Source organism: Elephas maximus, chromosome 22 (genome assembly GCF_024166365.1).
Source record: "Elephas maximus indicus isolate mEleMax1 chromosome 22, mEleMax1 primary haplotype, whole genome shotgun sequence".
NCBI lineage: Eukaryota > Metazoa > Chordata > Mammalia > Proboscidea > Elephantidae > Elephas > Elephas maximus.
Window position 1 is genome coordinate 58964229 of NC_064840.1, and position 13877 is coordinate 58978105.

Genomic DNA, 13877 nt, shown 5'->3' on the forward strand with positions numbered 1-13877 from the left:
AAAACAGTCATGTTATAAAAAATAATTACGTAGGTTATGATAGCAAGAGAGTGACATTTGATGGTGATACATAAAACTTGAGTACAGAATTTGTAGAATGTTCTGATGATTAAAAGAGCAAGGTGACCACGCTAACTTGATTTTCAGACAAGTAAAACATGAAGTTAGAAATATGGCATACGAAGGAAAAAGCTACGGCCCAAAGTTGAAGAGGATACAGAAAATAGAATTCTACACAAATGAATAAAAAGACCTGTCGACACAACTTGCGAATATTGCTGAATGAAGAAAATAACCGCGGTTACAGTCATAGCAAATGTTGTTATTAGTGCCATCAAGTCGGTTCTGACTCATAGCAACCCTATGTACAACACAACGAAACACTGCCCGATCCTTCACCATCCTCATGATTGTTGTTATGCTTGAGCCCATTGTTGCAGCTACTGTGTCAATCCATCTCATTGAGGGTCTTCCTGTTCTTTGCTGACCCTCTATTTTACCAAGCATGATGTCCTTCTCCAGGGACTGATCCCTCTTGATAACATGTCCAAAGTATGTGAGACATGGCCTCGCCATCTTTGCATCTAAAGAGCATTCTGGTTGTACTTCCTCTAAGACAGATCTGTTCATTCTTTTGGCAGTCCATGGTATATTCAATATTCTTTGCCAACACCACAATTCAAAGGCGTCAAATCTTCTTTGGTCTTCCTTATTCATTGTCTAGCTTTCGCATGCATATGAGGTGATTGTAAACGCCATGGCTTGGGTCAGGTGTCTCTTATTCTTCAAGGCGATATCTTTCTTTTTCAACACTTTAAAGAGGTCTTTTGCAGCAGATTTGCCCAGTGCAATGTGTCATTCGATTCTTAGCTCTGCTTCCATGGGCATTGATTGTGGATCCAAGTAAAATGAAATCCTTGACAACCTCAATCTTTTCTCCATTTATCATGATGTTGCTTATTCGTCCAGTTGTGAAGATTTTTGTTTTCTTTATGTTGAGCTGTAATCCATACTGAGGACTGTGGTCGTTGATCTTCATCAGTAAGTGCTTCAAGTCCTCTTCACTTTCAGCAAGCAAGTTTGTGTCATCTGCATAACGCAGGTTGTTAACGAGTCTTCCTCTAATCCTGATGCCCCATTCTTCTTTATATAGTCCAGCTTCTCAGATTATTTTGCTCAGCATACAGATTGAATTGGTATGGTGAAAGGATACGACTCTGATGCAAACCTTTCTGGACTTAAAACCACGCGGTATCCCCTTGTTCTGTTCAAACAACTGCCTCTTGATCTATGTACAGATTCCACATGAGCACAATTAAGTGTTTTGTAATTCCCATTCTTCATAATGTTATCCATAATTTGTAATAATCCACACAGTCATATACCTTTGCACAATCAATAAAACACAGGTAAACATCTTTCTGGTATTTTCTGCTTTCAGCCAGGATCCATCTGATGTAAGCAACGATATCTCTGGTTTCATGCCCTCTTCTGAATCTGGCTCGAACTTCTGGCCGTTCTCTGTTGACATAAACTGCAGGCAGGTTTGAATGACCTTCAGCACAATTTTACTTGCGTGTGATATTAGTGATATTGTTCGATAATTTCTGCATTCGGTCGGATCACCTTTCTTGGGAAGAGGCATAAATATGGATCTCTTCCAGCCAGTTGGCCAGGAAGCTGTCTTCCATATTTCTCGGCATAGACGAGTGAGCACCTCCAGCGTTGCATCTGTTTGTTGAAACATCTCAATTGATATTCCATCAATCCTGGAGCCTTGTTTTTCGCCAATGCCTTCAGAGCAGCTTGGACTTCTTCCTTTAGTACCATCAGTTCCTGATCATATGCTACCTCCTGAAATGGTTGAATGTCGACCAATTCTTTTTGGTACAGTGACTCTGTGTATTCCTTCCATCTTCTTTTGATGCTTCCTGTAGATAACTACAGAAATTTACGTTAATAAGAATATACATTAATAAGAATGAAGCTATTCTTTTCTTTTTAAATCACTGAAGATAAAATACAAAATAAAAATAGCTTTACAGTATTGTGAGGCTTTTGGGAGAATGGTGCTTTCTAAATACAAGGTAATACCATCATTGCTGTGAGCCATCATTATTGTGAGTTCTGGGTGGTGCAGACAGTTAAGTGCATAGCTACTAACCCAAAGCTTGGCAGTTTGAACCCACCCAGAGGTGCCTTGGAAGAAAGGCCTGGTGATCTGCTTCCAAAAGATCACAGCCGGGAAAAGTTCAACTCTGACATATATGGGGCCACCATGAGTTGGTATTGACTTGATGGCAACTGGTTTGGCTTGTTTTTTTACCATCATTATTGTTTACATGGAAACCCTGGTGGTGTAGTGGTTAAGAGCTTGGCTGCTAACCAAAAGTCTGCAGTTCAAATCCACCAGGGGCTCCTTGGAAACCCTATGGAGCAATTCTACTCTGTCCTATAGAGTCTCTATGAGTCGGAATTGACTCGATGGCAACGGATTTGGTTTTGTTATTGTTTTCACATCATCACTGCCCTAGATTATTTGGTCAACAGCTGTTTTTCACTGTTTCCTTCCTCTGAACACCATCACCTTCTTGGTCTCACCAGCTAAGAACAAAGACAATGAGTTTGGGGAGTGTTACCAAAGTTTAACCCTTGGTTTTTTCGAAAGAATGAAGATCTGGATTAAGGATAGGAGAGTAAGGGGGCAGCTTGCATGTTTAAGGAAGGCAGGAAGGAGCAAAGCTATTGGCTACGGAATTTGTGAATATTTTTCTGGCCAATAATTAAAACCTAATATCTTCCTGTACAGCAGGGATACTGGAAGGGTCAGGAAACCAGGGCCAGGCTTGGATCTCTCTGACAGATGTGAAATCTTGACAATTCATGATATCCCTAATTCCTTGCTTTTGTCTAGACTCTAGATCCTACACCCCTTACTCTCATCTTGTCTTGATTTCAGTCATGTTAAATGAACCTATACAGGCTCCCCAACGAGGATATAAACTTTTCAAAGCTCAGCTTTTCCGAGTTCTGAAACCACAATTTAAAGACTTTTAAGAGACAGAGCTGAATTAGGTAATTTTGTAGCATTATCTAAACTAAAAAGCCTGTACAAACTTTTACTGCTATGTTCTTTATTTTTTCTGCCTGTTCCTTTGTAGGAAAATGATGTGAACTGAGCTCTTAACCACTATTCCACCAGGGTTTCCTACCATCAGTTAGGTCTTAACATAGCTCAAGTTTCTGGCACAGACAAATAAGCCCTACCTCCACCTGTGCCTTTTGTTTTCTCGAGGCTGGAGGATATTTTTTCTCATGACTACAGAATTAACCTTAGGAATAACAAAAAAGAATCAGTTTTCCTATGAAGGGGTACACATATCTTCTGAAAAGAATACTTACCCAGGAAACAAAGCATCTGGCTTCAAATACCGGCTCTAACAAAGTCTTTACAAGTCTGGGCAAAGACTCTGTAGATGACATCTCCCTGTTTGTAGTAACATTGTCAATAAGGAAGCAGAGCATTGATACCTGTCAAACTCTGATACCTCCTCAAGGAATAGTAAGGTGATATATTTCCTCATCCCAGAGAGTTACTAACTTACATTCTTTAACTTTTCCTTGGGGAGTAGTGATCAGAACTCCTCTAGGCTGGTATCTCTTTGCCTTTAGACTTTGAAAAACTATACTAAACCGATCTGTTGGGAGATGGAGTAAAAATATCCTCAAGAAATATAGGGAGGATATTGGGGTGCTGGTGTGATTTTAGTCACTGAGAAAAGTAGATGCTGCTGACTTTCTTGTCGCTCAGGGCTTTTTTCCTTGCACCCTCTTGGCTCTAGTTATGTCAGATTACTTATGGATACGAAGGATTTTGTCTCCTTTCTGCACACATGCTGTTGCCTCGTTCTGAGTTTCTCTCCATTTACTACCCGATGAAATTCTATTCATCCGTGAAGACCCAGCTGAAATATCCCTTCCTCTGTGAAACCATCCCTAACACATCTATCCCCTCTTTAGGCCACCACTATACCATATGGAGCCCTGGCGGCATAGTGGATAAGAGCTTGGCTGCTAACCAAAAAGGTCTGCAGTTCGAATCCACCAGCTGTCCTTAGAAACCCTATGGGGCAGTTCTGCTCTGTCCTATAGGGTCGCTATGAGTTGGAATTGAGGCAATGGCAATGGGTTTGGAATGGTTTATAGCATCTAATATCCTGGTATGACATGTATTACATTATCTTGCAATTTTAACGTCTCTATTTCTCCTTTTAGACTTTGAATTCTCTGAGGGTATCCCCCAAGCCTAGTATTCATTCATTCATTTATTTCTTCATTGAACAACGATTTCTTGAGTATTTACTGTTCCAGGGGTAACATAGGTATTAAGGTTAAAGCAGTGACTAGGTAACACATGGAAACCCTGGTGGTGTAGTGGTTAAGAGCTATGACTGCTAACCAAAAGGCCAGCAGGTCAAATCCACCAGCTGCTCTTTGGAAACCCTATGGGGCAGTTCCACTCTGTCCTATGGGGTTGCTATTGAGTCGATATTGACTTTATGGTAGTGGGCTAGACACATATATCCTGTTATAAATAGCAGGTGGTGATAAATGCGATGAAGAAAAATAAAGCTGGGTAAAGGGTAGAGAATGTTGAGGGTGGAGACATTTTCGATAAGATGTCCCCTGTGAGAACAACTCTTAGAATACAGTTCAGATTCATTTATGTGTATAAATGGTTACCCTGAGCTGAAAAAAATACAGTAACATGTATTTAAATTTTTCTTAGTTTCATATTTTTTAATTAGAGTTACAGAGATGGTATTACATTGCAATTATTACCATTATTATTTTCATCTATACATGGAGCATCTATAAATTATATATCTTCTGAGTTGTCAAAACTTTACATAATAAAGAATAAGACACCTGGGTTAATATAGGGAAAAAAAGTGAAATTTTAAATTCGTGACATCTTACAAACTCCCTGGAATTATGTCTAGGTTTCTTGTTTTAAACAATTCTTACAGATTTCTCACTGGTGAAAGTAAACATCTTAACTGAGTTAAAATTCACCTTCTGTCTATCAGAAGGCAGGAGGATGGGATGACTAATTATATTCCTTGTCACAAACGATTATCTGAGAATTTTATTATTAAATTAGCTCAAAATAGATAATGTAAAAATTCCATTTTTAGCATATCTCTCCAAATGATAGAAAGCATAAGATTTTTCAGTTGATGTTCAGTTCAGTTATGAGAATACTTTCAGCTGAAAATACTGGAAAGTGGTCATGCGATTGTGTTCAATGTACCCTGAAGTTGGTATTTTTTGAAACATGAACCAGAAGCCTTGGGTCATTTGGTCTCTCAGAGCTGGTCTTACTGTAAGAAGCCATCATTCTGAGTTGCAAACTTGTTAGAATCAGTTAAGATTTAAGTATGACCCATGGAGCTTTGTGAAGGCTGAAATCACTTTGGAGTTTTCCTTGTTTGTGAAGAAGTGAAATCATAAAGTTTCCCAGTCATCCTCTCTTTGCTTCGTCTTAGGCATGTTTATTTTAAGTGAGAAATTCAGCTTGACCCTGAACTTTACCCTTGGCTATATGCTGCTACTAGGCTGCATATATACTTGTAAGCAGGAAAAGCCATTCCTTTTATTTTTTCACTTTTTCGGGTATAATTAGAAGTAGCAGAGCTCAGAGACTAGTGTCTTTTGAGGATCATTGAGACCTAAGATGTACATAGACCTGGAGATTTAAGGGAAATTGAAATTGGAGACTTGAAACTGGAGACTTGGGTGAAATCCCAGGGGAGCGTTGAGTATTGTGTCCAAATTACCAAAGCCCTTCGAGATACTGAAGATGTCAACTAGTATGCATAATATTTAGGGTATGGTCATTTATAGTGCCACACCCTAAAATATTGTGCACACCAATAATTTATATTGAATCTTAACAAATGGACCAATAAGCAACATCATGATAAACAGAGAAAAATATTGAAGTTGTCAAGGATTTAATTTTACTTGAATCCACAATCAAGGCCCGTGGAAGCAGTAGTTAAGAAATCAAACGACATATTGCATAGGGCAAATCTGCTACAAAAGACCTCTTTGAAGTGTTAAAAAGGAAAGATATCACCTTGAAGACTAAGGTGTGCCTGACTCAAGCCATGGTATTTTCAGTCGGCTTGTATGCCTGTGAAAGCTGGACATTGAATTAAAAAGACCGAAGAATTGATGCCTTTGGATTATGGTGTTGTCGAAGAATATTGAATATACCATGGACTGCCAGAAGAATGAACAAATCTGTCTTGGAAGAAATACAGCCAGGTTACTCCTTAGAAGTAAGCATGGCAAGATTTCATCTTATGTACTTTGGACATGTTATTAGAAGGGGCCAGTCCCTGGAGAAGGACATCATGCATGGTAAAGTAGAGGGTCAGAGAAAGAGAGGAAGACCATCAACAAAATGGATTGACACAGTGGCTGCAACAAAGGACTGGAATATAGCAACAATTGTGAGGATGACGCAGGACCAGGCAGTGTTTCGATCTGTTGTACGTGGGGTTACTATGAGTCGGAACCCACTGGACAGCACCTAAGAACAATTTATATTGACAAACGCGTGTTGTGGTTTTCATAATAAAAATATCTTTTGGCATTTGAAAAAAGTATAGAAAATAATTTGGGAGCCCTGGTGGCCCACAATAGTTAAGCACTGGGCTGCTAACCAAAAGGTCGGTGGTTTGAACCCACCAAGCTGCTCAGGAGGAGAAAGATGTGGCAGTCAGCTTTGTAAAGATTTACAGCCTTGGAAACTCTGTGAGGCAATTCTACACTGTTCTATAAGTTTGCTATGAGTTGGAATTGGCTAGAAGGCAGTGGGTTTGGGTTTTTGATTTATAGAAAACAATAAACCATATTACATTACAAATTCAATCCAAGCCGTTCGTGCTCCTTTTCCTAACCCCATTCTTCTTCCTCTCTCTCTAGAGATAACTGCCATCCTCAACATGGCGTTTACTCTTCTCAGGCATGTTTTTATGTTTTCCCACTTATGTGCATACAAAAGTAATATATGGTAATAGTATATGAGTTGTGTGGATATGCGTGTGTGTATCCACTACGTCAATTAGCATAACTCATTTATTTTTGTGTCCAATTTTATTTTTGTCGTTTTACATGTATTTGGTGGGAATAGTCCTTCCCCTGACCCTGGGTGGAAACCGAGAAAGGTCCATGATTACTTGTCACTCTTTTGTTTAAAAAAATCCCATGATCTCTTTAAGTTACAAAACACAGTTCCAATTCAGTAATTAAAATGTCCAGTTTTATGTTATAATCAAAACCCCCTCCTGGGGAGTGATGACATATTAGGGGTTTAGCATTGGCCTTGTTGGCAGATTGGGCACTCAGCAGTGGCAGTAGCCAGATCAGCCATGATGAGAGGAAGTCCATGTTATTGTAATCTCCATCTTTGCTGCCATGGCCATTTTATATGGTCCCACTGAGCAAGTACCAGGGAGCCTGGGGAAAGAGGCTGACTAACATCCAAAGAGCTTCCCACTTCCTCAGTGAGAACCTCTCTGCAGTGGATGGTATCTGCTGGGCATTTACATAGCATAAGAATTTCTTCACCAGCACAACTAGACGGTGCCCTACCACCACCAACTGCTCTTACAGGGATCACAATAGAGGATACCAGACACAGCTGGAGAAAAATGTAGAATAAAATTCTAACTTACAAAAAAAGACCAGATTTACTGGTATGACAGAGACTGGAGAAACTTAAGAATATGGCCAGGGATACCCTTTTAACTCAGTACTGAAGTCACTCCTGAGGTTCACCCTTTAGCCAAAGATTAGACGGGTCCATAAAACAAAATGTTAAGTCTTCCTATCCATGAGCAAAGTATGTTTTCCCACTTATTTAGGTCTGTTTTGGTTTCTTGCAGTAGTGTCTTGTAGTTTTCTTTTGTATAGGTCTTTTATGTCTCTGTTAACATTTATTCCTAAGTATTTAATTTTCTTGGGGGCTACTGTAAATGGTATTGATTTGGTGATTTCCTCGTCGATGTCCTTTTCGTTGGTGTAGAGGAATCTAACTGATTTTTGTGTGTTTATCTTGTGTCCTGATACTCTGCTGAGCTCTTCTAATAGTTTCAGTAGTTTTCTTGAAGACTCTTTAGGGTTTCCTGTATATAAGATCATGTCATCTTCAAATAGAAATACTTTTACTTCTTCCTTACCAATCTGGATGCCCTTTATTTCTTTATCTAGCGTAACTGCTCTGACTAGGACCTCCAGCACAATGTTGAATAAGAGTGGTGATAAAGGACATCCTTGTCTGGTTCCGGATCTCAAGGGGAATGCTTTCAGACTCTCTCCATTTAGGATGATGTTGTCTGTTTTTGTATAAATGCCCTTTATTATGTTGAAGAATTTTCCTTCTATTCCTATTTTGCTGAGAGTTTTGATCATGAATGGGTGTTGAACTTTGTCAAATGCCTTTTCTGTATCAATTGATAAGATCGTGTGGTTGTCTTTTGTTTTATTTACATGATGGATTACATTAATTCTTTTTCTAATGTGGAACCATCCCTGCATACCTGGTATGAGTCCCACGTGGTCATGGTGAATTATTTTTTTGATATGTTGTTGAATTTTATTCGCTAGAATTTTGTTCAGGATTTTTGCATCTAAGTTCATGAGGGATATAGGTCTGTAATTTTGTTTTTTTGTGGTGCCTTTACCTGGTTTTGGTATCAGGGAGATGCTGGCTTCATAGAATGAGTTTGGGAGTATTCCGTTCTTTTCTAAGCTCTGAAATACCTTTAGTAGTAGTGGTGTTAACTCTTTTCTGAAAGTTTGGTAGAATTTTGCAGTGAAGCCATCCAGGCCAGGGCTTTTTTTTGGGGGGGGAGTTTTTTGATTAGCTTTTCAATCCCTTCGTTATGGGTCTATTTAGTTGTTCTACCTCTGTTTGTGTTAGTTTAGATAGGTAGTGTGTTTCTAGAAATTCATCCATTTCTTCTAGGTTTTCAAATTTGTTAGAGTACAATTTTTCATAGTAATCTGATATGATTCTTTTACTTTCAGTTGGGTCATTTCTTATTTGGGTCATTTGCTGTCTGTTTTGTTTTTCTTTTGTCAGTTTGGCTAGTGGTTTATCAATTTTGTCCTTGCCCCTGGACTGGTGTGCTCATTTAGTCTCATTTCAATTGTTTTTCTGTTCTCCGTTTCCTTTAATTCTGCTGTAATTTTTATTATTTGCTTTCTTCTGGTGCCTGAGGATTTCTTTTGTTTCTCTCTTTCTATTTGTTCAAGTTGTAGGGATAATTCTTTGATTTTGGCCCTTTCTTCTTTTTGTATGTGTGCATTTATTGATATAAATTGACCTCTGAGCACTGCTATAGCTGTGTCCCAAAGATTCTGATAGGAAGTGTTTTCATTCTCATTGGATTCTATGAATTTCTTTATTCCATCCTTAATGTCTTCTATAACCCAGTCATTTTTGAGCAGGGTATTGTTCAGTTTCCAAGTGTTTGATTTCTTTTCCCTGCTTTTTCTGTTATTGATTTCTACTTTTATGGCCTTATGGTCAGAGAAGATGCTTTGTAATGTTTCAATGTTTTGGATTCTGCTAAAGCTTGCTTTATGAACTAGTATGTGGTCTATTCTAGAGAATGTTCCATGTGTACTAGAAAAGAGAGTATACTTGGCTGCTGGTGGGTGGAGTGTTCTGTATGTCTATGACGTCAAGTTGTTGATTGTGGCATCTAGATCTTTCATGTCTTTATTGAGCCTTTTTCTGGATGTTCTGTCCTTCACTGAAAGTGGTATGTTGAAGTCTCCTACTATAGTTGTGGAGCTGTCTATCTCACTTTTCAATGCTGTTAGAGTTGTTTTATGTATCTTGCAGGCCTGTCATTGGGTGCATAAATATTTAATATGGTTATATCCTCCTGGTATATTGTCCCTTTAATCATTATATAGTGTCATTCCTTATCCTTTGTGGTGGACTTAACTTTAAAGCCTATTTCGTCAGAAATTAATATTGCCACTCCTGCTCTTTTTTGGTGGTTGTTTGCTTGGTATATTTTTTTCTATCCTTTGAGTTTTAGTTTGTTTGTGTCTCTAAGTCTAAGGTGTGTCTCTTGTAGGCAGCATATAGACAGATCGTGTTTTTTAATCCATTCTGCCACTCTGTTTCTTTTTTGTGCATTTAGCCCATTTACATTCAGTGTAATTATGGATAGGTAGGAGTTTAGTGCTGTCATTTTGATGTCTTTTTTTGCGTGTTGTTGACAGTTTCTTTTTCCCACTTAATTTTTTGTGCCGAGTAGTTTATCTTTATATATTGTCTTTTCCTCTTCTTCGTTGTTGTTGATTTTGTTTCTGCTGAGTCTCTATTTTTTTCTTGTATTTTATTTTGATGAGTAGGATTGTTAGTCTCCTTTGTGGTTACCTTAATATTTACCCCTATTTTTCTAAGTTTAAACCTAACTTTTATTTTTTCATATCACCTTGTCTTCCTCTCCACATGAAAGATCTATGACTACATTTCTTAGGCTTTCTTTATTGTTTTAACGTTGTCTTCTTTTACATAAAGACATTGCTGTTTCCCTGTTTTGAGCATTTTTTCATCTTAATTTATTTTTGTGATTTCCCTATCTGGGTTGACATCTGGTTGCTCTGTCCTGTGTTCTATTCTTGGGTTGATATCTGATAGTATTGATTTTCTAACCAGAGAACTCCCTTTAGTATCTCTTATAGTTTTGGTTTGGTTTTTACAAATTCCCTAAACTTCTGTTTATCTGGAAATGTCCTAATTTTGCCTTCAAATTTGAGGGACAGTTTTGCTGGATATATGATTCTTGGCTGGGAGTTTTTTTTCCTTCAATGCTTTATATGAGTCATCCCATTGCCTTCTTGCCTATATAGTTTCTTCTGAGTATTCTGAGCTTATTCTTATTGACTTTCCTTTGTAGGTGACTTTTTGTTTATCCCTAGCTGCTCTTAAAATTCTCTCTTTATCTTTGGTTTTGGCAAGTTTGATTATAATATGTCTCGGCGACTTTTTTTTAAGATCTACCTTATGTGGAGTTCAATGAGCATCTTGGATAGATATCTTCTCATCTTTCACAATGTCAGGGAAGTTTTCTGCCAACAAATCTTCAACAATTCTCTCTGTATTTTCTGTTGTCCCCCCCCACCCCCGGTTCTGGCATTCCAATCACTTGTAGGTTATTTCTCTTGATAGAGTCCCACATGATTCCTACAGTTTCTTCATTTTTTAAATTATGTTTTATCTTATTTTTCTTCAAATATATTGGTGCCAAGTGTTTTATGTTCAGTCTCACTAATTCTGCCTTCCAATTCCACAATTCTGCTCTTCTGACTTTCTATTGAGTTGTCTAATTCTGTAATTTTATTTTTAATCTTCCGAGTTTCTGATTGCTGTCTCTCTATGGATTCGTGCAGTTTATTAAATTTTACATTATGTTCTTGAATAATCTTTTTAATTTCTTCAACTGCTTTATCTGTGTGTTCCTTGGCTTGTTCTGCGTATTGCCTGATCTCTTTCCTGATCTTGTTCCTGATGTCTTAAAAGAGTTCTGTATATTAATCTTTTGTATTCTGCATCTGGTAATTCCAGGAAGGCACCTTCATCTAGAAGATCCCTCGACTCTTTGTTTTGAGAGCTGTTGAAGTGATCATGGTCTGCTTATGTGATTTGATATCAACTGTTGTCTCTGAGCCATCTATAAGTTGTTGTATTAGTTTATTTATTTATTTATTTATTGTATCCTAGCTTCTTGCTTTGTTTTGTTTTGATATGCCCAAATAGGTTGCTTGAGTGAGCTAGCTTGATTATTTTCACCTTTGAAGCTCTAATGTCCTGTCACCACATGGCTAGAGCTGTTATCAGATATCTGAGCCTAGGAGTCCATTCAATTTCTTGTATGGATTCAGTTTCCCTAGAGCGCACAGGTGGGTGGGTTCTGCAGATGGACCATGGGCATCCAATTCTTTTGGTTGTAAGGAATGGGAGGTACCAGTTATCCCAGGACCCCTGTCATGCATGGCTGGGTGGACTGATGGAGCCACCAGTCCTTAGGCCCCTGATGTGGGTAGGTAAGGACCCTGTTTAATAGGCAAAACAGTGTCAACCATCAAACACCCACCTCTCATCTGCACAGCTGAAATAGTTGCAGTCTGCCAACAAGGGCATATTCTCCTGAAATAGGCCCACACAGGTCCATGCAGGGGGGAAAGGTATTCAAAGTCCATGGACTGTTTTGCCTGGACAAGAGCCACTTCTGTCTTGAGCTGGCAGACTATCTTTTCCCCCAGTTGTGAATTTATTCCTTCTCCCAGGCTGGGAGAATGGCTCAGAATGCTCAGCAGAGCCTATTTCAGGCCCAGGGAAATCAGCAGTCACTGATGCTGGCTTGGGGGCTTGTGGCACGGTAAAATATACGCAAGTACTTAGCTTTTGCCTAGAGTGTCATTATTCTCCGGTGCCAGAGGTGTGAGTAGGCTGCGTGGCTGGCTGTTTCTCCGTGAGGAAAACTGCAGCTGAATGCTACCACCAGCCCGCTGCAGTCGCTCCCAGGAATGGTGCCTGAGGGTTCCCAGCGATTCAGGTCCAGCAACTCCTCAGAGCTTCTGAACTGTCTCTTCCTCCCCCTGCCACTCAGTCTGTTTTCTAACTTTGCGTTTGATGTTCAGGGCTCCTAGCTTGTCATAAATATAATCGTTTCACTTGTTTTTTTTCAGGTCTTTGTTGTAAGAGGGGTCACTGGAAGCATCTGACTACTTTGCCATCTTGGCCCCACCTCCACTCGTATACTCTTTAGAAACAATATTCTACTACTAGAAACTTGTTTTAACTTGACAATGACCCTTAGCCAAAAAATTCTGGTTGTGTCTGGTTTAGAAAATTATTTCTTTTTGCAAAATGGAGGCATAAAAAAAGTTAAAAGTAGGTATTAAATTCCTATAGGGCTTCCTGGTTTTAGGCCCCACATTATTTGAGGTACTTGAGAAGGACTGAGAATACAGTGCAAAAGTGCCAAACCTTTATTTTGGTCATTTAATTCTGTGTCTACTTATTTTGGAGCAAAATACATGTACTGCTGCATTCTTACAACTATTCCAGAACTTAAGGGGTCCAGAATCTATGTCTTGTCATTCCCAACAAATGACAGCAAATTAGATGTTATCAGAGTACTACTGTAAAACTATTTACTTCAGCTCTTATGGGGAGGAAGAATAAAATCCTTCACACCTACACATTAGCCAATTTAAGAGATTTAAAGTTGGTCACTATGTAATGGTTATTTTTTAATATATATTTATCCTCTTTCAACCAACTACAAATGATGATGGTGACCACTTTGGCCTGTTTTCAGTTGGTATTTGTAGTCAAGAACTAGTTTCTGGTGATGTTAGTTTGGAGCCCTGGTGGCACAGTGGTTAAGAGATTAAAAGCATGTTTTATTAATTTAATCTAGAGTGATTAGCATGTTTTTCACACCTCTTCTCACAACTTTGATCATACATAGAGAAATCTAGTAGCAAAGACATAGTATAAAGTATTGTTCATGCTTTATTAGGCCCTTAGAGAACTCTGAAAAGTGAGAAGTTCCTAGAAATGAATTTTATCAGAATAGTAAATAAGTGAATTTGTAAGATTTAAGGAGAAATACTTTAAAAATGCTTTCTAGTTTTAATTATAGGCAGATTAAACATTACAATAAATTAGCAATGCCAATGACAGTTACAGTAATAGAAAGACAAAGTGCCAGTAGGAGGTTTATTCATTATTTACATCAACTCCGTTCCTGAGGCTTTGCATGCAATTCCTT